Here is a 27,437-nt window from a genome sequence, read left to right on the forward strand (position 1 = left end):
GTGTCTTAATCTGATATCTCCTATTCTCAGAATGGCATAAGTTTCTTAAACAGACTGATTTCAGATGTGTGTATTGATCTATGTATCTTACAAAAGTATATATGTTACACTTAGGCTAAACTACCTACTGTACCTACTCTACTAATCCTAATGCTTAAAGGTAAAGGGTAACTGGTATGGTTAAAGGGTTTGTTTACAAATGATCAGTGCCTTTCCTCCTATTTGGGCTACAGAGTCTTATATCTCTTCAGGACTTATTGTGTAAACTTATGAGATAGTTTTTAATCCCACCACCTCTCGATGAGTCTATCAGTTACTGTTTCTTATGAGCTCTACTTCAATGTCTATATTGTAAACTGCTTGAATGAATTTAACCCTAACTTTTAAGAGACCATCCAAGGAAGAAATACAAGGAACAATTACAATTCGTGAGTAAATATTTTTGATCCAAATCTACAATATAAAACACAAAATTTTACTGGAAGAACACGAATAAGCTTATCCACTTTTACATAATATCATAAGCAACTGCCTTCTAAAAATATGTTAACTCTCAACACATATGAGAAAGAAAATGCAACTGGTTATTTTTTATAAAAAGTTTAAAAGTACAAAATTGCCTCCACCTCTTCTATCTCTTTTATCTCTTTTCTCTTTACATTTTACATCACACATATATATGTGTTTGAATGGTTTTCATACCCCTTTGGGTGAAAAGACACCCCCCTTTTAAATAAAAATAATTCCAAATCCCGAAATTGCCTTAGTTTATGTAATTAATTGTCACTTTACAAGTTGTTTAGGCATATTAGAGGTATTTTAAGGCTATTTTATGGGTATATAATGGATAAATGGTCTTTAAATGATGTAAATACCCCCTTTGGTGCTTCACGCTCCATTTTTTATGCCCATTATTGTGTTTATGTTATGGTTTCATATTGTGCAACAAATATAAAATATATTACTTGTACCTGTTCAATATATATATATGTATATATATATATTTAGAATTTTTCTTGCTCCTTGTCTTGGAATTTGGAATTCTAAAAATTGCAAATTTTAGGGTTCCAACAAGGGTGTCGGACCTTCCAGTCGCAAAAATGTGACAATAAGAACAAATCAAGGGTCTTATGGCGAAAACCACACTGTGGCGCTATCTGACTCCAAAAAAGTAAAAAGAAAGGACGTATCTGAGGGTGAAAACCTCTCTAAGGCACCCGAAGATGGAAGACTCGACATTCTCCCATCATCATATGAGGAAAAGTCATCCATGTTGGTAGAGGAGACTATCAAAACAAACATTGGTACAGAAGAGGTTCCACACAACATATTCTTGGCTCAATCATTAACAGAGTCTGAAAGATCAAAATTCATAAGCTTCTTCAAAGAACGACAAATCAACTTTGCATGGTCATACGCTGATATGCCTGGACTGGATCCGGATTTGGTAATGCATCATTTGACAGTCAAACCGGGGGCAAAGCCAGTGAAACAGAAATTAAGGAAAATGCATCCACAAGTGGCATTACTAGTCAAAGCAGAGCTTGAGAAATTACTCGATGTTGGATTCATACGCCCAATTGATTATCCCGAATGGATCTCCAATTTAGTACCTGTCAGTAAACCAGATCGCAGCATCAGAATATGTACAGATTTCAGAGACATCAACAAAGCTTGTCCGAAAGATGACTTCCCATTACCAAATATTGAATTGATCGTTGATCTCACAGCAGGTCATGAAATGTTATCTTTAATGGATGGATTTTCTGGTTATAATCAAATCAGGATTGCACCTGAGGATCAACACAAAACATCATTCACTTGTCTGTGGGGAACTTTCTGTTGGAATGTCATGCCCTTTGGGCTGAAAAATGCAGGTGCTACATATCAAAGAGCAATGACCACTATCTTTCATGATCTCATGCACATAACTATGGAAGATTATGTTGACGATCTCTTGGTCAAATCAATAGATAGAAATACACATTTGGACATACTTTCAGTTGCCTTTGATCGGTTGGAAAAGTACAAAGTAAGATTAAACCCTAAGAAATGTGTCTTTGGAGTAACCTCCGGGAAGCTCCTAGGATTCATTGTGTCTAAAAGAGGAATCGAAGCCGATCCAGCAAAAGTCAAGGCTATCTTGGACATGCCGCCACCCAGAAATATCAGTCAACTTCGATCCTTACAAGGGAGACTCCAGTCTATACGAAGATTCATAGCACAACTTGCAGATAAGTGTAATCCTTTCCAGCACCTGCTACATAAAAACATCAAGTTCAAATGGGATGAGAACTGTCAACAAGCCTTTCAGACACTCAAAGATTATCTTTTGAATCCGCCAGTTCTGATGCCACCAGTTCCAGATCAACCGCTGTTACTATACATTTCAGCTACTCCAACAGCACTGGGGGCACTCTTAGCGCAACAAATAGCTGACGGCAAGGAAAAAGCAGTATACTATATCAGTCGCACATTGGTGGGATATGAGCTAAACTACACACCAATCGAGCATGCATGTCTTGCTGTGGTCTTTGCTTCACAGAAATTACGCCATTATATGCTCACTCACAAGACTAAGTTGATTGCAAGAATTGATCCACTAAAATATCTTCTCAACAAAGCTACACTTACTGGGCGACTGGCCAAATGGGTAATGATCCTGAGTGAATTTGACATCGAGTATGTGGACAAAAAAGCAATAAAAGGACAAGCCATCGCAGATCAATTAGCAGATGCTCCCATGATAGATGATGTTCCTTTAAATTCAGAATTTCCAGATGAATCCATTTTAACAGTGTCACGTGCAAAGCCATGGCAACTGTACTTCGATGGCTCATACACATAGCATGGGGCAGGAGCTGGCATCCTCTTTATAACTCCTCAAGGGGATTCTATACCAAAATCATACCGCTTATCATTTCCTTGCACTAACAATATAGTGGAATATGAGGCATTAACAACTGGATTACGAATTGCAGTTCTGTGGAAGATCCAAGAACTTCGTGTTTTTGGGGATTCTCAACTTGTCATTTGTCAAGCAACTGATGATTACCAAAAAAAAGATGAAAAACTAATGCCTTACAAAAAACTGGTAGATGATCTGAAATAGCACTTTACAAAGATAGATTTTGAGCAGATACCAAGAGAGCAGAATCATGCTGTAGATGCCATGGCTACAATTGCTTCACTAATTGATCTACCTCAAAATGAGACCTGCTATGAGTTCTTGGTAGACAACCTGTTGGTTCCTTCATATGAGATCACTCCTACTAAAATGATATGTGTTGTTGGTCCCGAATCCCAGTCATATGGTTCCATATTCACATATCTTCGCGACAATACCTTACCTCCTGATCTATCAAACAACCAACGCCGCACTTTCATTCGCCAATCCTCTCGATATGTCATTCTAGCTGATATCCTATACCAACGAGGTCTAGATGGCACTCTTCTTAGATGTTTAGAAAGCGACGAAGCTCAGATTGCGTTACGTGAAGTGCATGAAGGGATATGTGGTCCGCATACTAGTGGTCCTACCTTGGCCAAGAAACTCATTAGGACTGGATATTACTGGCCCAATATGGAAAAAGACTCATATCAGTTTGTCAAGAAATGTAAGCAATGTCAAATTCATGGAGATCTCATACATGCACCAGCACAAGAACTACAACCACTTGCGTCTCCTTGGCCCTTTTGTCAGTGGGGACTCGATCTCATAGGCAAGATTCACCCTCCTTCTTCCAATGGTCATAAATTCATTATCACTGCCACAGAGTATTTTACAAAATGGATTGAAGCCGTGCCTCTCACACAAGTCACTGGGAAACAAATTGCTACCTTCATCCTAAACTACATCATTTGCCGATATGGTATTCCCAATTTCATTATCACTGATAACGGGTGTCCCTTCAAAAATCAGGATGTTCGTGAACTCTGTGACCGCGTCCATATTTCCCATCGTTTCTCCACACCATATTACCCCCAAGGTAATGGCCAAGCTGAGGCGTCTAATAAAACAATCCTTAAAATCCTCAAGAAGACAGTCGATGACGCTGGCCGTAATTGGCATATCCAACTTAATCCTGCACTTTGGGCCTATCGCACAAGTGTCTGCACACCTACAGGAGCTACACCCTACTCACTTGTCTACGGCGCTGAAGCCATCTTTCCTATTGAGGTCGAGTTACCTTCTTTATGGGTCTCTTTGCGAAACATCATCAACGATGAAGATTATAGGGTCTCTCGCTTACAAGAACTAGAACTGCTGGATGAACGGAGACAAACTGCTTTTAATCATCTTAAGGCTTACCAACAGCGAATTAGTCGCAGCTACAATCACAAAGTCAAGCCTCACACATTTGAGGTAGGTGACTTAGTCCTCAGAGAAAACCCCAAGAATCAGCAAGACAGAGATAAGAAGGGCAAGTTCGAACCAAACTGGCTTGGTCCTTACATCATCACAGCGGTATATGGATCTGGGGCATATCAGCTCTCAACTACAGAAGGTGAACCTTTGGAGGATCCTATCAACAGCATGCACCTTCGCCGGTTCTACACATAGCTCATCAGAGTATCCTAATTTCAAAAATACAAAAAAAATTATAAAAACAAAAAAATCGTTACTTGGTGAAAACCTGGCAAACAGGCGCCTTGTGACACAAAAAAAATTGAAAATTCGAAAAAAGTAAAGAGAAATAATTTCGTCCAACGGTGAAAACCACTTCGGTGGCGCCCTGGGCAAGTACCATGGTGAAAACTGGGTCACCAGCGCCATGCGTAGAGACTTTGCTCCTCTCTCCTTCAGGATTCTCTTTCATCCTTCACTTTGCACACACTCACAACCTATTCGTTCATAATAAACTTACCCATTCCCATCATGGCTTGTTATTGATCTACCCAAGATTGGTTAGCCATTCATAATAAACCTCCCTTTTTGCCTCCCTTTCCATCCATAATAAATCAGATCCTATCTGTGGCTAAGGCAATTCCTACATCTAGTGATGGGTGTGGAACTAAGGACATCACATGTTTCGAGGAGTACAGTTCCTTCCAGCTTTCTCCAGTCTATTCGCGCACAATCCGCAATAAAGCAACATTTGCATCGCAGATCCGCAATAAAGCTTCATCTTCTTCGCAATAAAGTATCAGTTTCATGGATTCAGTCAGTTTCAGATGAGACACAGCAGCAACAATGGGCTTCAACAAAATTAAATCTTTCAACAGACTCAGACAACATTATGGTTCAGTGTTAATCTATCCCTTTTATGAAAGTGAACATTGTGACCACAATCAAATAAGACTTATACAAGTGACAAGAGACACTAAACTTGAGGACTACAGTGGATGTTGGTGTCGAGTCTTGGTTTTCTTGTGATTTCATCTTTTTGGTGACATGTCTTTTAGCTTTTCCAGGATGTCTCTAACTAGAGATTCTATCTCCAGGATGTCTTTGACTAGAAAGGCGAGGATGGGGTATCATCACCTATTTGCATTTGCTGTCTGTGGATTGTCTCTTAGTAATGCTATGACTTGTCCAAGGATATGAGGACACTATGAGTCTAGTATGAACTGGGGCATTCCTTGTTTGTGACTGTCTTATCTCCATGCAAACAGGTACAATGACTTTCTGGGTCGAACATATGCCTCGATGGTCATAACCTATTTTGCCATAATAAAGCTCAATGATGATAATGCACAAGAAGCTCTTTCACGTTCATATCTTCTGTCTTCCATCCCCCTTTCTTGGTTGACTTCCATCGTCCTTCTTGAGTCCACGTAGCCTGCTATCACATGACTGAGTATAATGACACACCAAAAACATTGGCATTTCATGTAGTTGCACCTGCATTACCACATATAAGCATCTCATACATACGTATAGATATCATAACTGCAGCACATCCTGCATACAACACCTGTTAGCACAATTTACATTTGCATTATCATATTCATCTGCATTACATACATTCACATTTGCATCATGCATCACATATAGCATCATAAAAGAACAAAAATATTGCATTGTGTCATATACATATTTGCATCCATATCATAAGCATCACATAAGAAGCATCTCATTACATAAGTACACATGCATATAGCTGCCGCAAAAATGAATCATCTCTCATATATAATCAAAAATGTCATGATACAATGATGTCAAAAAATCATATGGCTACAAAATCACCCGCAGGTGTCTACAATACAAAAAAATGGTACAAATACTGATACAAGGGAGCCCTCTATGGCTATGATGAACTCCCTCCCTCGGAGCCGCCTGGCCTTGACGGAATCTGAGCCCTAGAAGGACCCACTCCAGGATCATCCTGCCTGCCCCTGTACCTCTCCTTGTACCTGTCCTGGTGCCTGAACGGGTACCTGTCTCAGTACATGCCTAGGTCCCTATACCTGTCTCTGTCCCAGTGCCTGTACTGGCACCTGTCCCTGCACCTGTCCCTGTCTCTGTCCCTGTGCTCTAGGACCCTGTGCTGCTGGTACCTGCAGGGGCACTCCACCGCGACCCCTCACCACCTGGGCCTGTCCCTCCTATCCACCCTCTCTCTGAGGTGCCACCCTCCTCTCCCCAACTACTCCCCTTCACCTCCGTCGGCCTCTGCCTCCATCACCCCCACCGTCATCATCATCATCTCCTCCTCCATCTCCATCCAGTAGCTCTCTTGGATCTGTCAACCATGGGAATGGATGCTCTGCCCAATAAGCTGTATACTCTGCATCCATACCTGCATCCTCAATCTCTGGCCACATATCCCAGGGTAGGGGTATCATCTCTGCCAGCTGTGTGACTGCCTGATCATATGATAACAACGGCCCGAACTGTGCCTGATCCCTAACTGTACGGGCATACATACCCAAGTCTCGTGGCATCCGCTGGATCCTGCCAAACTGTCTGCCAACCCTATCCACCAGCTATCTCTCCAGTATGTAAGGCGTCCGCCCAATCAAATATCTGCTCCTGAAGGTATAAGGCAGCTCCACTGCGTCATCCTCCCACTCCTCGCACCCCAGGTACGGCCTCCAGATGACTACATCAATGTCATCTATCACACGCCTCCAGTGTTCTAACCTGCTAATCCGAGGCTGTGAAGTAATCATATCATAAAGATGCACAAAGCTCCGCCCCTGACCTCTGCCCCTGAAGTGTATCAGCCGTGTGATAGGCAGATGCTTGTATGCCCACACCTATAGCAGTGTCACTCCACAACCAAGTCCCACTGATCCATGGTAGACGAACTGGTCAAGCTCATAATATAGATGTGCCAAGACACATGGACCCCATGCATACCTGGTGTGCTCAGTCACCAATATCTCCAGTGCTCCTCCCCAGCCCATTGCCAACCCCCGTGTCGCCCTGTCCGGACACAGGAACCCACTGATGGCTCCTCCGATCACAGCTGGCAAGGCTAACCCTGTCGCAGTCATGGTATCCCATGCCACGTGCCCTGCTCTCATCTCTAGCCCGGGATCCTGGAACACCCATCTCAAAGCCTCCCTGTCTCTGTCACGATTGTATGGGATCAACTCTCCATCAATCGGTATATGCAATATCCTGTAGACATCCTCGAGGGTCACTGTCATCTCCCCCATCGGCAAATGAAATGTGCATGTCTCGGAGTGCCATCTCTCCACCAGCGCAGTCAGCAAACCCATGTTTGCCCAAAACTTAGGCACATATAATACGTGTCTCAATCCCATCTCCTCAATGGTAGCTCTGTCCTCAAACGATAACTCTGGTCGCAACCTCTGTGTGGACGGGAATCTCTCCCATGACTCTAGCATAGGCAGATACTCCTGCAGTCAAACAATCAATCATGTTAGTTATCGTGGCATTCCCTGTTCATCACAAAATGCTACTCGCTATCTAAATGCATATGGTTATCTATTCTAGTGACACTCACTGTTCATCACAAAGTGTTGCTATCTATCCTAGTAGTGCTCCCTGTTCATCACAAAGTACTATGTGTGTGACATTCCCTGTTCATCACAAAGTGTTACTCACATTTAGCACTCCCTGTTCATCACAAAGTGCTGCTCATCCTTTGGGTACTCCCTGTTCATCACAAAGTACTCTATCTTGGTGCTCCCTGTTCATCACAAAGTGCCTTGATCTATCCTAGTCTTCCTAGAGGACCTGCTTGAGTGTATCCTCTTAGCAGCTTATCCAATCGACAGCGTATGTTCATCACAGAACTGCCGATTTGACCTAGAAGACTAAAAACTTGCATTTTCTGACATAAACGCGCTTTAAACTCACAAACGCGCCTCTTGACTGCACAAGCGCGCTTACACAATGCAGTTTGACATAAACGTGCCTAAATTACTCACAGACGCGACTTTGGAACATAAACGCACCCGCATCAAGCACAAACGCGGTTCCAGATGGAAACACGCCTGGAACTGACACAGACGCGCCTGGCGGACACAGACGCGCCTGGCACCGACACAGACGCGGTTGCACGTTTTTGCACTTTTTTGTGCCCTATTCGTAAGCGCATTTATTGCTAAACTACCATGCATTAATGACAAAATTGAAATGCGTCAAAGTACGAGGAGGTTTGGTGGTACTTACCGGCTCTCCTGCCTTTGCTGGCCTCTGAAATCGGCGAACGCGGTCGAATCTGTGTACAAAAGCCATCGCTGCTGACTACTGCTGCTCTTTTTCTCGCTCAGCACTGTGATCTCGTGAAGGTGTAGATGACAATGAGGATGTCTTTTGCCCGTGGTCTATCTTATAGCCTACCCTAGCCCTCGCCTTCATTTCCCGAGTCAGTCTTCCTCATCCCATGACTTTGTCACTTTATCCGACCATTCCATTCTGGCCTTTCTTTCTTATCGAGAGATTGTTTGCAATCTTTTCAGACATTTTCATCCAATCTCTCGAGGGGGCATATCATTCCCATTCTGGGGCAACTCTGTATCAGTTCATCTTATCTTCTTTGAAACAACGCGACAAGCCGCATTGTCTCAAAGAGGGGCAAAATGTAGACACCTAAAATTGTCATGTCTAATTAAATAAATATTTTATTTATTTAATTATCTAAGCCTAATTCTTCTATTAATTAAATAAATCTTTATTTATTTAATTAATTCATTTATCCTCTTCTAGCCTTATTTCTCATTTAAATAGATACATTTATTTATTTAAATTATCCTTTTCCTAAATTAAATAAATATTTTTATTTATTTAATTATCCTACTTCTTCTATTAATTAAATAAATCTTTATTTATTTAATTAATTCATTAGCTTTTTCTACACATGACACATGTCATTCATCTCTTAATTCCTACACTACCTACCTCTTTCATTATTTTGGTATTTCTTTTACCTACCCTCTAATCTTAGCCGACCTCTCTTTTTACACCTCTCAATCTTATCCCTCCATTTCATATTGTGTCTTCTATTTAAGAAGATGCTTTCTTCATTGTGAAACCCTAATGACTCATGCTAATGATCTTTCATGCAACTTGCTACACTACGATCCTACTTGCAACCACATTTCGTTCTTTGTTGAGCTCTTGTGCGTACAAAAATCTGAGAGCAAATATATCAAGCAAGATCAATGGAGATAGGAAGAATGAAGATCAAAACCCTATTGGACATGTGATGGTATAATCTTTGTGATTTCATGTGATTTGCATTGTCTTAGGTAATCTTCATATGTTATGGTGGATCTTTGTTGATTGTTAGGCTAGGGTTTTGTGGTTGAATCCATTTAGTCTTTCAATATTGTTGTCATTGTTATCCATTTTCACCATACACAGATATTACTGAAGATATTGAGGTGGATACCATTGTTGGCATTGTGCTGTAATTGATGTCAATCGATATGGAATGACTACCAGTATGAGAGATGTATGTGCAACACTGTCAGGGAGGAGTATAGGTTGAGATATCTTTGATATCACCTTATGTTGCAAGACACCAGTAAGGAAAAGATGAATGACCATAGGAGTCACCGGTACATATGTTAGTGCCTGACTTGTGTGGATAAAATGGTAAGGAGATCGATACCGGTACAGTATATCACCAGCAAGAAGATTATTTCAACTGATAAGTTGGGCAGGAGGCTTGGATGTTGTTTGTGAGGAAGAGGTAGAATGTTACCTAAATCACATCAACACTCAAAGAGAAGAATGAATAGGTCACCGGTATGTTGTGAGGTTGCAGAAGAATAGGAATCCCACTGGATGAAGATGTAGTCACCATGGGAAGAGATGGTTGGCATTGAAATTACCAACACTAGATCACATGTGCCTATTTGAAGATATGTTGCACAAACAGGGAAGTCACATGAATACATTACAGGATGCAGAAGACAAGGTGTCACTCCACCAGTAAGTGGAGCTTATCTCCTATTATGCATTGTGTGCATCATAGTTTTGTGAGATAAGGAAGAAGAGGTGTACATCAAGTGCATGAAATTAGGGATGTAAGTTCACTGGTAATATAAGAAAGGTGCAGATGCAGATGTCTTCCCAATTTGTGGGAATGTGCATGCTTTGGATTGACATGTCTAAAGACCACTTTAGGTGTTTCCACCGGCAGTTTAGCATAGTACAAACATGAGGAGTTAATTGGTAAAGTGTAAGATATCGACAGGGTTAGTAAAATGACAGAAAAGAGGAACCAGTATAGTGTTTGGTCAGTGATCCTATCTGGATTGACTTGAAGATCCAAGCTGGCAGATGGTTGTCATGAACGCCACATGGAGTCAAGGTGACAGACTTGCTAAAACGGTTGATAGAGTGTGTACCGACGGAGTAGTTACAGAGTTGGTCAACATTAATGGCAGGTCCCACAAATCATGAGATGTGTTCTAGAGGTTTGTGGCTCAAGGTCTGGAGGACAACTGAGGGAAATCTCAGAATGAGTGAGCAGATCAAGGCAGATGAAGGAAACAACAAGACCAATCTCGATTCTTGACCAAGAGATCATTCGACAAGGTAAAAACCAGATTGCTAAAGATAGAAGGCATGATCAAGAAAGAATGTTAATGGCAAAGGTGTACAGTTGGCTGTCAAAGAGATTGAATTGGGCAAGATCTGATTGGATTTGGTTTTCCTCAAGGATGATGAGGAAACACTAACCACCTAGAATTTAAATAGGCCTTTGGCAGGAAAACCAGGCTATAAATATGCAGGCCAAAGACATAGTTAAGTTGCTGCTCAATAGAAGAAGAGAGTGCTACTACGAAGTGATTGAGTTTTATTTCTGCATGTGAGAGAAAATTAGTCAAGTGCTCAATGAATATTTGAGAAGAGACTAAGTGTGAGGGAGAACCAGGTTGAAGTGTTCAACTGGTAGCTGTGCATAAATGGTAGTGGTTATACCGGCAGAGCAGAAGTGAAGAGAGTTGCAAAGAAGGCATACATAGAACCGGTATAGAAGAAGGAGAGTAGAGGTGAACCGGTAGAGTTTACCGATAGTGAAGCATCAGGAGAAGTGTACCAATGTAGTAGAGAAGGTATATCACCGACATAGTAAGGTATATGAAATGGTTACAAGATTCACTTGTAACAAGATAACTATTTTTGTAATTGATGTTTTTCATTATGATCACTGTGTTGTACCTCGGTGCAAGGGTTGTAGCCTATAATTTGTGTAGGGGTTGGTGCTCCTTTGAGTTGAAGCTCATAAATCAGGGGTTGTATCTCCTTGAGTTGGTGCCCTAAATTGTGTAGCAATTTCATTGTGAGGCTGGATTGGAGCAGTAGACTCCAACAACATTTCTCATCAAGGTTTTTCCCATCTTGAGTTTTCCCCATACATATTGTTGTTATGTTATGTCCCTGTGTGTGATTGTAATTGTATTTTTGTTTCCCCACTGATCGATAAGTATGCATTGTGTTAGATCCCATAATCGGTATGCACATCTAGATTGTTAAAGGGAAACAATTTGAGAGCCACTGATTCACCCCCCCTTCTCAGTGGTGCATTGTGTCTAACAATTGGTATCAAAACCTAAGTTCCCAGTCAGATGAGCTTTCTCCATTTTGGGTAGATTCTGGCTTAAGGACACAATGCTTTGTTTATTGTCAATCCCTGCTCCTATGTTTGATGTTTCAAACTATTCTATTTGGAGTTGTAGAATGGAAGTCTTCCTATCCTCTCTGGGGTTTGATGTATGGATGTCAGTTATTAATGGGCTCCCTAGAAATGTCAGTCCTCCCACGGGATCTAAAGAAGAAAGAAGATGCTTGTGCAATGAAGAATCCATGAAGGCCATATTCAGTGGGCTCATCGGTGATGTCTCCTCACAGGTGGACAGATGCAAAACAACAAAAAGATTATAGGATAGATTGAAGAAGCTCTATGGAAATGAGCCTACTACTGCAAGATTGACTTGTGAAGACAGTATGAGAAATATATCTCATGCTTCTACAGATGATGAAGGCACATCGGCCTATAGCTACACCATTGATGAAGAAGAAACCCACCTCTTCATGGCTTAAAAATCAGAAGATGGGGTGCACACATCTGAAAGTGATAAGGCAAATGAATCCCATGGGTATGATGTGTTTGGCAGTAATGATGAAGAAGAAGAAGACAAGGCAAATAGATCTAGCCATCAGGATCTATTTGATAGTGAAGGTGAAGAATAAGAAGAAGCAAAGATAGATCTTGAAGGAGAGCTTGTAAATGCACTTGAAGAACTCAGTAGAGTTAGAAGAGAATACAAGATATTCAAGAATGCTACTATAGTAGAGCAGAACTGGTTGACAAAATGCATTGAAGAATCTAAGAAAAGCATCTTAGAGTTGAAGTCCCACAAGGATGACATCAAGGAGTGTCGATGTGAAAATCTAGCATCTAGGCTAGAAGTTAAAAATGAAGAATATCAATAGCTGCATGGAGAAATGGAGGTTCTTCGAAATGACCTTGAGAAATGTCAGGATGAGCTCAAGGTAAGAACACTGAAGGATTAGGAAGTGGTGCTGGTAAATACTCCACCAGTAAGAATGTCACCAACAATGACATTTTGTTTGTCTCCTCAAATGGAGAAAACAAAGGCCAATCCTTCACAATAATAAATGATCCTCGGAAGAAGGTTGATCTAAACACAACCAGTGAGGACTTGCAGACAAAAAGGAAGACCAGTGCTGCAAGAAGAAGGAACAATGTAGATCCCAAAGGTAAAGCGAAGATGGGAGAAGACAACTTCACCAGAAGTAGGAAAATGAGGAAGCAGTAAAGAGGACCTCCTACTGGCAGAGGACAAAGAAGTGGTACCACCCATAGGGAAAAGCAAGAATGGGAGAAGAAGGGACCAGATGGAAGAGCTGCACTAAATGGAAAACCAAGGATCCATTCTCAAAGAAGAAGAAATGGAGATGCTAAACTGGCAAGATCTCCCGATGCATGGCAGAATAAATTTGTAAGTCATATGCCATTCTTTACCCGTTACTGCTCTGCATGTAATGGCTATGGCCATAAGGCAAAAGAATGTAGAAAGAGATCTAGAAGGAATAATCTAGGATCTCATAGACATCATACATATAAGCAAAATGTATCCAAGAGTAGATACATGCATGTCCCCTCTCCCAGTTATGAAAATGTTGTTTGTCATAACTGCAATGGTTTTGGCCATAGAGAGTTTGAATGTAGGAAGAGGAAACTACAGTCGCATGAAGGCCAATATAACAACTATGCTCTATAGAAAGGTGAATACAGAGCATATGGAAGTCAAAGACTTGCATGGAACCAAAGGAGAAATATCCCTGCAAGAGCAAGAGGTCCACTAGTTTTGATTGCTAGACACGACAACATGACTAGAACAAGATGGTCAAACCGGTATGTCAAGAGATTCCCCAAACATTAAGTTGGGATGGATGTTGTGTGCTACTATAGAACTACTTCTGGCTATGATGGAGAATCAGGAAATGGAAGGACCCATCAACAGAAGAAGGAAAGACCTGCTCCCAAGCCTGAAAATGGGAATATGAATAAGACTAAGCAGTTATGGAGGAAGAAGACCAAGGACTAGCACTATGCATCCAATGCACTAGTGATATCTCCTAAGGCCTAAAGGAGATGCGGGATCTTAGGGGGAGTAAAACACTGAACTTATCATTCACCCCCTCAGTGATGAAGGCAACATGGAAGAGCATGTTGTTGCCAGTATGAAAGACTGGATCACTACTACTGTATCAATGCATGACAAGATAACAATTGGAATCAGATACAACGTGACACAAAGGTTAGGAGTCACAAGAAGGTGCTTCGGTAGTGATAGTGGATCAGTACAAGAAACCGGTATGTGCAGGATGTTACCGACATAAATGCTAACAGGTACTTGCAGATTATGCAAGATAATGAAGTTGCAGATCATTGCAATAGCCCATGTATCATGGAATGTGGAGCTCATGTCTCAGGTGGTATTGGAAAAGACCTGAATGATATATGTTGGCCTAGTGGTTGACCATGTAGGCATGCATGTTTATGGGCTAACCGGTTAGAATTATAGCTTGATGATGACAATGTATGAAATTGTGTTCATCGAGGATCATGTCATAGGTTATGGTGAAATAATGAAGCTAAAAGATCATCAGATGATCACATATGCATAGCTAAACCTGTATATGGTGGAGATTCGAGTCCCAGTATTGAACCTAAATGGATATGAGAAGCTAAGATGTATGACTTAGGGGGATTTCAAGTGCTCATGATGCAGAGTAGACATGCTTGAACTTGTAAGTATACTGACTACCCAAACTGCAGGTGATGGAAATTGCAGTAGGTATACCCAGAAGAGTTTTATGGTTATGGGTATCTGCCTGTCTTTTGGTTGGTTTTATTCATAGTACAATAACACTTGATTCTAAATAAATTTGGGATCAAATGGGAGGTGATGCAAGTTGACCGGCAAGTGAGTAGTAGTCACTGACACATCCTTTTGCAGTTGAGTGTTTTAACAAATGTTATCAAATGTGCATACTCAATTGGTGTCAATTGATTGTTGAGTCCTCCATCTCAAGTGTTGTGACTTGAGAAGATGTAATAATTTGTAATAATTGGTATCAAAGGAGGAGAGACATTAGGTAAAGACAAAGGGGGAGAAAGAATTATGTCAGTGACCGATAAATACATGGATCAATGATACCCTGACAGCGCCCTTTGCCATTGTTGTCAAAGGGGGAGAAGGATTCTATAGTATACAAAATACTACATGTGTTGAGAATCCATGGATTAGAGAAAGGGGGAGAAGGATTGTATGGTATGTTGGATACTAAATAAGTTGACATCAATGCCAAAGGGGGAGATTGTTGACATTGTGTTGTCATTGATGTCAACCGATATGGATTGACTACCGGCATGAGAGATGTATGTGCAACACTATCAAGGAGGAGTACATGTTGAGATATCTTTGATATCACCTTGTGTTGCAGGACACTAGTAAGGAAAGGATGAATGACCACTGGAGTCACCAATAAATAAGTTAGTGCCTGACTTGTGTGGATGGAATGGTAAGGTGATCGGTACCGGTACAATATATCACCAACTAGGAGATTATGTCAACTGATAAGTGAATTGTTGACAGTGGGCATGAGGCTTGGATGTTGTTTGTGATGAAGATGCAGAATGCTACCTAAATCACATCAACACTGGAAGAGAAGAATGAACAAGTCACCAGTATGCTGTGAGGTTGCAGAACAATAGGACTCCCATAGCATGAAGATGAATTCACTATGGGAAGAGATGACTGACATTGAAAGTGCCAACACTAGATCACATGTGTCTATTTGAAGATATGCTACACAAATAGGGAAGTCACATGAGTACATTGTAGAATGCAGAAGACAAGGTGTCACTCCACCGTTAAGTGGAGCTTATCTCCTATTATACATTGTGTGCATCATAGTTTTGTGAGATAAGGAAGAAGAGGTGTGCATCAAGTGTATGCAATCAGGGATATGCACTGGACCAACTGAGAAGGCATGTTGAGATGCCAGTATAGATGAAGAGTGATGGGTTTGTCAACTTGAAAAAATGGTTGAGATATGGTCCGAGCTAATTAGAACAGAAGGGTTGAATTGAAAATGGAGTTTGTTGAAGGTTGATGGCATGGTGTCATCAAGAGTGTTTACTGGTATGTAAGTCCACTGGTACTATGAGCAAGGTGCAGATGTAGATATCTTCCCACTTTGTGGGAATATGCATGCTTTGGATTGACATGTCTAAAGACCGGTTTAGGTGTTTCCACCGACAGTTCAGCATAGTATAGACATGAGGAGTTGACCGGTAAAGTATAAGATATCGGTAGGGTTAGTAAACCGGCAAAAAAGAGGAACCGGTAGAGTGTTTGGTCAGTGATCCTATTTGGACTGACATAAAGATCCAAGCTGGAATAAGGTCATCATTAATGCCACATGGAGTCAAGGTGGCAGACTTGCTACAACAATTGATGGAGTGTGCACTAACGATGTAGTTGCAGAGTTGGTCAACATTAATAGCAGATCCCACAAATCACAGGACATGTTGCAAAGGTTTGGGGTTCAAAGGCGGAGGACAACTAAGAGACAACTCAGAGTGAGTGAGGAGATCAAGGTAGATGAAAGAAACAACAAGACCAATCTTGGTGCTTGACCAAGAGATCAGTCGACAAGGTAAAAAGTAGATTGCCAAAGATAGAAAGCATGATCAAGAAGGCACATTAATGGCAAAGGTTTATAGTTGGCTATCAGAGAGATCAGATCAGGCAAGATCTTATTGGATTTGGTTTTCCTTGAGGATGATGAGGAAACCCTAACTACTTAGAATTTGAATAGGCCTTTGGCGGGAAAACTAGGCTATAAATATGTATGCAAGAGACATAGTTAAGTTGTTGCTCAATAAAAGAAGAGAGTGCTACTGCGAAGTGATTGAGTGTTACGTATGCATGTGAGAGAAAATTAGTCAAGTACTCAGCGAATATCTAAGAAGAGACCGAGTGTGAGAGAGAACTAGGTTGAAGTGTTCAACCAGTAGCTATGCAGAATTGGTAGTGGTTATAGCAGCAGAGTAGAAGTGAAGAGAGTTGCAACGAAGGCAAACATAGAACTAACAAAGTGGAGTACCGGTGAAGAGTAGAGAGTAAGGTGAAGATCTAGCATAGCAGAAGGAGATTAGAGATGAACCGATAGAGTTACCGATAGTGAAGAAGTAAGACAAGTGTATCGGTGTAGCAAAGAAGGTATCTCACCGACAGAGTAAGGTATATGAAATGGTTACAAGATTCACTTGTAACAAGATAACTATTTTTGTAATTGATGTTTTTTTATTATGATCACTGAGTTGTATCTCGGTGGAGGGGTTGTATCTCCTTTAGTTTGTAGCCTATAAATTGTGTAGGGGTTGGTGCTCCTTTGAGTTGAAGCTCATAAATCAGGGGTTGTAGCTCCTTGGGTTGGTGCCCTAAATTATGTAGCAGAGTTTCATTGTGAGGCTGGATTGGAGCATTAGACTCTAGCAGCATTGCTCACTGAGGTTTTTCCCATCTTGGGTTTTCCTCATACATATTGGTGTTATGTGATGTTCCTGTTCGTGATTGTATTTGTATTTTTGTCTCGCCATTGGCCGATAAGTCTACATTGTGTTAGATCCCATAACCGGTATGAACATCTAGATTGTTAAAGGGAAATAGTTTGAGAACCACTTATTCATCCCCCCTTCTCAGTTGTGCATTGTGTCTAACAACCATCCATGCATACACACCCCTTTCTTAAGAGGGACGAGGCTCAGAATCTTGACCGCTTGAATTTGGACCATGACATATCTACGAGGCTAGTGAGAACGAGCAACAACAATATGAACAAGGTAACATCAAAGATAATACCATCGAAGACCTCAGAAATATTATAGACCTCTCCAGTATCCCAAACAACTATAACGATGACTCTATCATGACACTTATAGAGGATGATATTAACCCACCAAATGAATCCTTACTGCTCATATATTTTGATCTCATAGACTAGGAAGAACCTGAACATCATGATATACCAATATTCCCAAATGATGAATCCATTGTCCAATACCTATGTTTAGTCGACCCAGAAACATGCTCTACCAACAAACAAAATAAAAATGTTTGCAATCAGGGGAGTGCCAAGTCTCTCAGTCATAAAAATGAAATAAACAAAAGATCTAATGGTGAAAACCAATCAATGGCAGTATTAGATCACAAAAAAGTAAAAATAAAGGATGCATCTGAGGGTGAAAACCTTTTTGAGGCATCTAAAGATGGGAGACTTGACACTCTTCCTAAACATTATCAAGAAAGGTCACCAATATTGATTGAGCCAAATCAATCCATAAACATCCGTACTGAAGCAATAGTCAAAAAAATACATCTGGCGTAATCACTCACAGAAGAAGAATAGCTAGATTTTATCAATTTATTCAAAGAAAATAAAATCAATTTTGCTTGGTCTTATGCTAGCATGCCTGGAATAGATCTGAATCTAAACATGCATCATTTATCCATCACTCTAGGAGCTAAACCGATCAAGAAAAAATTAAGAAAGATGAATCCACATGTGGAACTACTGGTCAAAGTAGAACTAAAGAAGTTATTAGATGTCGGATTCATCCGACCTATAGACTATGCTGAATGGATCTAAAACATTGTACCTATTTCAAAACCTGACAAAAGCATCAGAATATACACAAATTTTAGAGATGTCAACAGAGCATGTCCGAAGGATGACTTTCCTTTGCCAAGTATTGACATAATTGTGGATTTAACAACAGGCCATGCAATATTATCATTAATGGATGGCTTCTCTGGCTATAATCAAATTAGGATAGCCCTAGAAGATCAAAATAAAACAACGTTCACCTGTCCATGGGGAACATATTGTTGGAACGTCATGCCTTTTGGCTTGAAAAATGTTGGGGCAACTTATCAAAGAGCCATGAAAATAATCTTCCACGATATGATGCATACCTTCATGGAGGACTAAGTGGATGATTTGTTGGCTAAGTCATTCACCTAAGAAGAACACCTGGGCATACTAGATAAAATCTTTCAATGATTGGAGCAATTAAAGGTCAGACCAAACCCTAAGAAGTGTGTCTTCAGGGTCAGAACTAGCAAACTGTTAGGCTACAATGTATCAGAGAAAGGCATCGAAGTAGATCCAACAAAGGTACAGGCTATCATGGAAATGCCACCTCCCAAGAACATTAGCCAACTTAGATCTCTACAAGGATGACTGCAATCCATCAGATGATTTATAGCTCAGCTAGTAGACAAATGTCTCCCATTCAATCATCTTCTTCGTAAGAATATACCTTTCAGATGGGAAGACAAGTGTGCGGAATAATTTCACTAGCTCAAACAATATTTGATGAATCTACCAGTTTTGGTACCTCCAATAGCAGGCAAGCTGCTCATTCTCTCTGTATCAACCACAAAGGTATCATTGGGGGCACTCCTAGCACAAGAAGACTCAGTAGGAAAAGAATGAGATATTTATTACATCAACAAAACTTTAAATGGATATGAGATAAATTATACATTCATTGAGAAGGCTTGCTTAGTAGTGGTGTTCGCCTCTCAGAAGTTCCGCCACTATATGCTAGACCACACAATCAAGTTGGTAGCAAAAATCAATCCTCTCAAGTATCTACTCAGCAAGGCAGCTCTCACAGGATGATTAGCTAAACGGGTCATGAATCTGAGTGAGTTTGATATCCAGTACATAGAAAGTCGGGCTATCAAAGGACAGGTAATTGTAGATCAACTGGCAGAAGCACCACTATCAGATCAACAACCACTGTAGGTGATTTTTCTAGACATGGATGTACTCACTGTCACACCCAAGCAATGGACCCTATACTTTGATGGATCCTATAGACAACATGAATCGGGTGTTAGAATCATGTTCGTCACTCCAGAGGGGCATACAATTCCAAGATATTATAGACTGGTGTTTCCATGCACCAACAACATTGCTGAATATGAAGCTCTGGTAACAGGAATCAAAATGGTTGTAGAATGGAGAATCACAAAATTGAGAGTCTATGGGGATTCTCAATTAGTTATCAATCAGATCAACGATGACTATCAGACAAAGGATGATTAGATAATGCCTTACAAGAGAATGGTGGATGATTTCAAATAGTAGTTTGTGCAAATCACCTTTGAGAAAATCCCAAGATTGGACAATAGAGATGCCAATGCAATGCCCACTATCACTTCAGTCCTACAAATTCCAGATAAACAGAGTCATTATGAGTTCTGGTAGAGAAATTATTTTCTCCAGCCTATGACAATTCCACATCCCAATTCATCTATGCCCTAACCGGTTTGGATTCACCTCTATACGAGACATTCTATGATTATCTCAAAAACAATACTCTCCCACTTGACCTATCTAGCAACCAAAAATGCAACTTCATCTGGCGAGTCACCTGATATACCTTAATTGCTGACACACTTTACCGTCGAGGTCTCGATGGTACTCTTCTTCGATGCCTCGATCGTAACAAATCTGACTCTTCTTTACATGAGCTTTACAAGGGTATTTGTGGTACGCATTCAAGTGGTCCTACTCTCACCAAGAAACTTTTGAGAATGAGATATTACTGGCCGACAATGGAAAGAGAGTCCTATCAATTTGCTAAGAAATGTCCTAAATGTCAAATTCATGGCAACCTTATCCATGCACCAACACAGGAGCTGCAAGTGTTCACCACATCTCGGCCTTTCTGTCAATGGGGACTTGATTTGGTAGGGAAAATTCATCCTTCTTCTTCAAATGGGCATAAGTTCATTATCATAGCAACGGATTATTTCACCAAGTGGATTGAAGTAGTCCTGATGACCACTGTAACTGGAAAACAGATCTCATCATTCATCCTCAACTATCTCATTTGCAGATATGGCATTCCCAATTCCATCATCATAGAAAATGGATGTCCAACATCCAACATCGCTTCTCCACACCATACCACCAACAGGGGAATAGTCAAGCGGAGGCATCAAATAAAACAATCCTCAAAATCCTCAAGAAAATAGTAAATGATGTTGGTAAGGATTGGCATGTACAACTCAATCCGACACTTTGGGGCTACAGAAAAAGCATCCAGATACCTACAAGGGCTATGCCATATTCATTGGTGTATGGTTAAGAAGAAATTCTACCTCTTGAGGTCAAAATCCCATCTCTCTGAGTATCTTTGAAGGGCCTCATACCAGATGAGGAATATCAAGTAAACAGGTTGCATGAACTGGAGCTTCTTGAAGAAAAATGACAACATGCCTATGACCATCTCAAGGCATATCAACAAAAAATGTGTGGAAGCTATAATCAAAAATTTATCCCAAGGGCTTTCAAAGTTGGTGATCTCATCCTAAAAGAAAATCCTCGAAATCAACAAGATCGAGAAAAGAAGGGTAAGTTTGAACCTAACTGGCTGGGTCCCTTTGTTATCATATCAGCCTACAGATTGGGAGCATATCAGTTGCAAACTTCAGAAGAGGACATGATCGATGAACCAACTAACAACATCCATCTAAATAAGTTCTACACTTGAGTTATCGAATGCACAGATCAAGCGAAAAAGCAAAAAAAAAAAAATCAAAAAAATACAAAAAAAAAAATCAAAAAAATCAAAAAGTACAATAAAAATAAGTGGTGAAAACCTGGAAACAAGCACTATTTGTCAGAGAACAAATCCTTTATCTATTAGTATTCATATCTTTGATTTATCTAGTCTCATCAAATAAGCCATCGCCAAACACTTATTCACGCAACATTATCCTAAACATACTTAGCGTAGTCATTGTCCTTGATTATCTAAAAATAGTTATCCATATCATATCCCACCATGGCTTGGTGATCAATGCATATATCCACATCGACAAATATATATGACTGGGGGTAACTTTCCTCTCGCTTTGGCATTCAGACAACAAACAAGGATCGCAACATACTAGGAAACCATTGTCAAAACTGCTCATCGCGCTACAAAATAGGATCATTATCCAACTGCAACTTTAACACACACACAATGGCTGATTTTCTGAATTATGATTTGTTTATATTTTAGCATGATTTTCTGACTATTTGTATCTTGATTTTTGAATCATTAGATCTCTTGGGCTACTCAAGGATGCACTGAGCTAGAGAAGCAATGAAGGAATCTGATATTTTCTTTGTTTTTTGTCTGTGGGACGATCATTCGTATGGTGCACATATGTCTCAAGACATGATTGGATACATATCATTGAAGATATTTCCACTTTGCACATGCAAATGGTTAACTCTTGTCTATTTTATGCAAGCAACACTCAGGTTGTCTTGGTTCAATTATACCTCGACTCTTGTGCCGCCTTGCAATATCAAATATCAATGTAAGTTTTACTCATGTCATTATGGTTCAATTATACCATGATGCTTTTATTAAACTTTCAACATATCAAAAGCTCAATGATGGCAAAAAGAGCACAAACAAGTGACTAAATAGGAATGACAACGACAAAATTAAAGTGATCATTTAGCTGCATACAATTACATTAAAGTTGCATATCATCTTAATCTTGCATTTTGTTGCATATCATTTTAATCTTGCATTAGTCTCACATCATTATCATTATCATACATCTCATTTTCAAGATACATCTCATCATCATCATCATCATCTAGTCACATTCATCATTGCATTCCTCGCATGCATGCCTATCACATCATCATGGAATCTTTCTTCACTTTCTGTTAGGAATCCCACAGATACTGAGAGGGGGGGGGGGTGAATCAATATCTAACCGGTGAATGGAATTTCTTAACTTAAAACATGCAGAACATAATATAACAGTGTACCGGTATGCAAGAAATAATGTAATAAACAGAATCAAGAACATCCACATGAAAAGCACACCATAACACAAGATTTTAATGAGGAAACCCGGTGTGGGAAAAGCCTCTATGGGATTTGTGACTTGCAATATTCACTCACTGGCCAATAAGAGACTATTACTTACAATAAGGGCTTGCACATGTAGGAAGGCCAACTACCTAGAGCTCACTGCTCAATGGGAAGTCTCACTAACTTACAATGAGGATTATACAGATCCAATAACTTGTACTTCTTTACAATAGTATCTTCAATGCCAGATTCAGTATCGGTTCCTACTCTGTTCTTTACATATACCCCTTAACCTATATTTCGCACAATAGGACTGCCTAATATTTTCCTTATACTTACTGTCTGCTTACACTTATGTCTACAATGATCTCTTTATATATAAGAGTCATTTTAGAATTTGCCAAGTCAGCTTACAAAGTTTTTCAATAATAAACAAAATATAATGAAACAAAATCCTGTCGGCCTCTGTGTCGGTATACTTCCTTTCTTCTGTGTCAGTGCCAGTGTCCTGAGTGCCGGTGTAGAGTGTGATCTGCTAATGCTGATATAATGCCTTTGCCGATGCTATAGGATTGCAAGGTATCCATCAATGACAAAACCTTCAATCACATACAATGTCTCATTCGAGTGGGCATATGCCAACAATCTCCCCCTTTGGCATTGATGGCAACACACATGAGAAATTTCAAAAAAGATCCAAAATGTGTAGTCCAAAAATGTTACCCAAAATGTGTTTGCTCCCCCTGAGCATATGATTCCTGTGATATTGAATTTTCTCATCCTACTACTCCCCCTTTGGCATCAATGACAAAGGTTGTCAAGATGTTAGTTGAGTTTGTAGTTTCAACCTTGTAACTGGGTAGTTACAATTTGAAAAAGATCTCCCAAAATCAACTTTATATTGTGCATAAACTTTTTTCTATCCTTTATTGCTGTCTCTGTTCTCTTCACTATACCAGTGAGATGCTGCAAATGCTCTGCCGGTGTTTTCTTTCCCTATATTAATGCCTCAGATACTTCCTTCCATAGAGATGCTAGATAGTCCAATCTTGGACTTAGCTTTGATCTCAAATGCTTTTCCTTATTTACTATTCTTTCTTTCTCTCTTTCCAATTTAAGTAGTTCTTCCTCAAAATTTGTTATCTTCTCTTCAAAAACTGATAGTGTATTAGGTGAGTTGACAAAACTATCTGCAAGTTTATTGATCTCATCTTGTACCTTTCTCATTTTCTTGTCTATATCTACAGTCAAAAAGTTTGTTTTACAGGTATCTTTGTATAGATTTTTGTATTCTTTCAACAAATTACATAATTCCAGTAGAAGTGTGTCAAAATCTCTGTTACACTTCTTTATTTGCTCATCAAAGAATTTCTGTTTTTCAACTTCTACTTTATCCTTCAATGACTCTTCCTTTATTTTCTCAATGTTTTCGATGATATATTTACACAGTGTATCAAGTTGTCCTAAAGAATCTTTGTTGTCTATATTATAGTTAGGAGCAATTACCTTCAAAATTGGTATGGTATCATCAATTGCTTTGTAAGCTTGTGAGTTGTAGTCGGTTATTTTCTTGATTGAATCTAATAGTACCTCAGTCACATTAGTTGATTTGTATCATGATGATGAATCAACAATCTGAGTACCGATGGAAGTAACCAAGCTTTTATTGAACTCTGGTAGGTCTGTTTGTGTCTGCATTTCTTTAAGCAATGGTTTTTTTGCTTCACTAGTTGTCGGTGGCACTATTTCCCTATGTACCTATTACTGTTGTTGTTGTTATTGCTATTCTAGAGCCTTTTGCTCTGTTTGTTCTTCTGTTTGTTGTATTGTCTCGGTCTGTGTCTGAGTCTCTACCTTTTGCTCTTTATCTTTTGTTGGTTTCTCTTGTGTGTTATCAGTTTCCTTAGCTACCGGAGGCTCACTAGCCATATTAGTCTTATCAGTTGTATCTTTGTCGACCACTATGTTGATCTTCTGAGTATCAACATCCACAGTATATAAGACTTCAGGATTAGGATTATTATCCTCTACATCCATACTCTCAGCTGTCGGTTGATCATTTGTAGTTATTGTTTTTACCGGTGGAGTAATCAAAGGAGGTGGAGGTAAGTTGTCTCTAACCTTGATACTAGGTGGTCCACCAACTTTTCCTTTCCCTTTGTCTCTATCTTTCTGATAAACTTTTATGGGTTTGGGGTTCCTGTATTCTTCTTGTTTTTCTTTCTCAACTAGGAATATGTCCCATCCATTTTCAGTTTCTTCAGTCACCTCATTAACTCTTCCAACCATTAAAGCAAAGTGCCAGTGTGCAGTAGAAAATACTATCCGGTTGGCTTGAGCAATTAGGTCATCAATTTCTTTGGGAGAGTTTACTGGATATACAGTAAGTAGCTTTTCAATTTTTATTTACTTATCCAGTTCTATTACTGCTTGTCTTCTTGCTTCTAGTCTTTTGAATAGTTCATCTGGAATTTCATTGACTACTTCCATCAAAAACTTCTTATACATATCCATGTGCAATATAACACTATTTTCAACTTGCTCCTTTTCATCAGCTATTAAGGTGTCATATATTTTCTCTATGTTCTTCAACTTTCCTTCCTCTGTGATTTCATTCAGCAGTATATCAAGAGAGGCCAAGTCTTTGATTGTCCTCTTCTTCTTCTTGGGTGTCAGTTTCTTCTTTGGTGTGGCCTTTCTTACAGGAGATCTCACTGCTTGTTGTTTTTGCCTTGTCCTCCTAGGTGAGGGTGTGGTTGCCGGTGAGGGATCTCTTTTTCTTACAACTCTTTTGAAAGTTGCAAGCATGTCACCTTTTGAAGAAGTACCTACTAGTGATAGGTGAGTTTCAGGTTGTGGAGTTGCTAACTCATCCTCTGTTATACCGGTTTTCTTCAATACATCTTCTTTGATGGCTTTTGCTTGTCTAGAACCTCTTCTCACAACTACTTCAACCTTTTTCACTCTCTTCTTAGATTGTATTTGACTTTCAATGGTTTCAACACTACCAAATACTTCTTCCTTAGGTTCTCTGGTGCTTCCAGAAGTGCTTTAGCATATGTTTCAACTATTTGATCATCTATTTCATAGCCCATCTCAGTTACCCAAACTATCCTAGGGATGACTGCTTCCATCCAGATTTCATCTTTCTTGATTACAAAGCATATTTCATCTTTGTATTTGTCAAAAATCTTTTGTGATAACCTTATTCTTTTCTTCATTTTGGCCTTTAATGCTTGAAAAAAGTCATGAATATTGTTTTCCTTGTTTTCTCCCATGTTATTGAATAGATCTGTTAACTATTTGCCTACCGGTATATCATATCCAAGTTCTTTGTAGCCTATACCGGGAACCTATTTTGTTATATGTAGCATCAGGCATACTAACAGATTTCCAAACCTGAAAATTCCTTTCTTGTCCTTCTTGATCTTTCCAAGGTTGTCAATTAATTCATCTTTTAACCACTCACATACATCAATTTTTGCATTATTTGTGACCATATCATAAGCACTCTTAATGCATAAACTTGAAATTGAATTGAGTCTATTTGCATGAGTAGCTTTATAACTGGTGAATGGAATTTCTTAACTTAAAACATGCAGAACATAATATAACAGTGTACCGGTATGCAAGAAATAATGTAATAAACAGAATCAAGAACATCCACATGAAAAGCACACCATAACACAAGATTTTAACAAGGAAACCCGGTGTGGGAAAAACCTCGGTGGGATTTGTGACCCACAATATTCACTCACTGGCCAATAAGAGAATATTACTTACAATAGTGTAGGAAGGCCAACTGCCTAGAGCTCACTACTCAATGGGAAGTCTCACTGACTTACAATGAGGATTATACAAATCCAATAATTTGTACTACTTTACAATAGCATCTTCAATGCCAGATTCATTACCGGTTCCTGCTCTATTCTTTACATATACCCCTTAACCTATATTTCGCACAATAGGTCTGCCTAATATTTTCCTTATACTTATTGTCTACTTACACTTATGTCTACAATGATCTCTTTTATATATAAGAGTCATTTTACAATTTGCCAAGTCGGCTTACAAAGTTTTTCAATAATAAACAAAATATAATAAAACAAAATCTTGTCGGCCTCTGTGTCGGTATACTTCCTTTCTTCTGTGCTGGTGTTGGTGTCCTGAGTGTCGATGTAGAGTGTGATCTGCTAATGCTGGTATAATGCCTTTGTCGGTGCCATAGGATTGCAAGGTTGCCATCAATGACAAAACCTTCAATCACATACAATGTCTCATTGGAGTGTGCATATGCCAACACTTTCATATCTTCATCATTCTTCAAACTATCATATTTGTCTTAGACAAGATGTATCTTTCCTAAAACCAAACGTTTTGATCATGTCTTATACAGGATATATTATTCCTGAAACTAGACACTTTGATCATCTTTGTCTTATACAGGAGGTGTCATTCCTGAAACCAAACTTAATCTCAATCTGATCAATCTTATCAAACCCACGCATGTCATAAATAATCCATTCTATCTTTCAAATAACATTCTTCTTCTTTCGAGAGATC

The sequence above is a fragment of the Cryptomeria japonica genome, chromosome 5 (assembly GCF_030272615.1).
Source record: "Cryptomeria japonica chromosome 5, Sugi_1.0, whole genome shotgun sequence".
Lineage (NCBI taxonomy): Eukaryota > Viridiplantae > Streptophyta > Pinopsida > Cupressales > Cupressaceae > Cryptomeria > Cryptomeria japonica.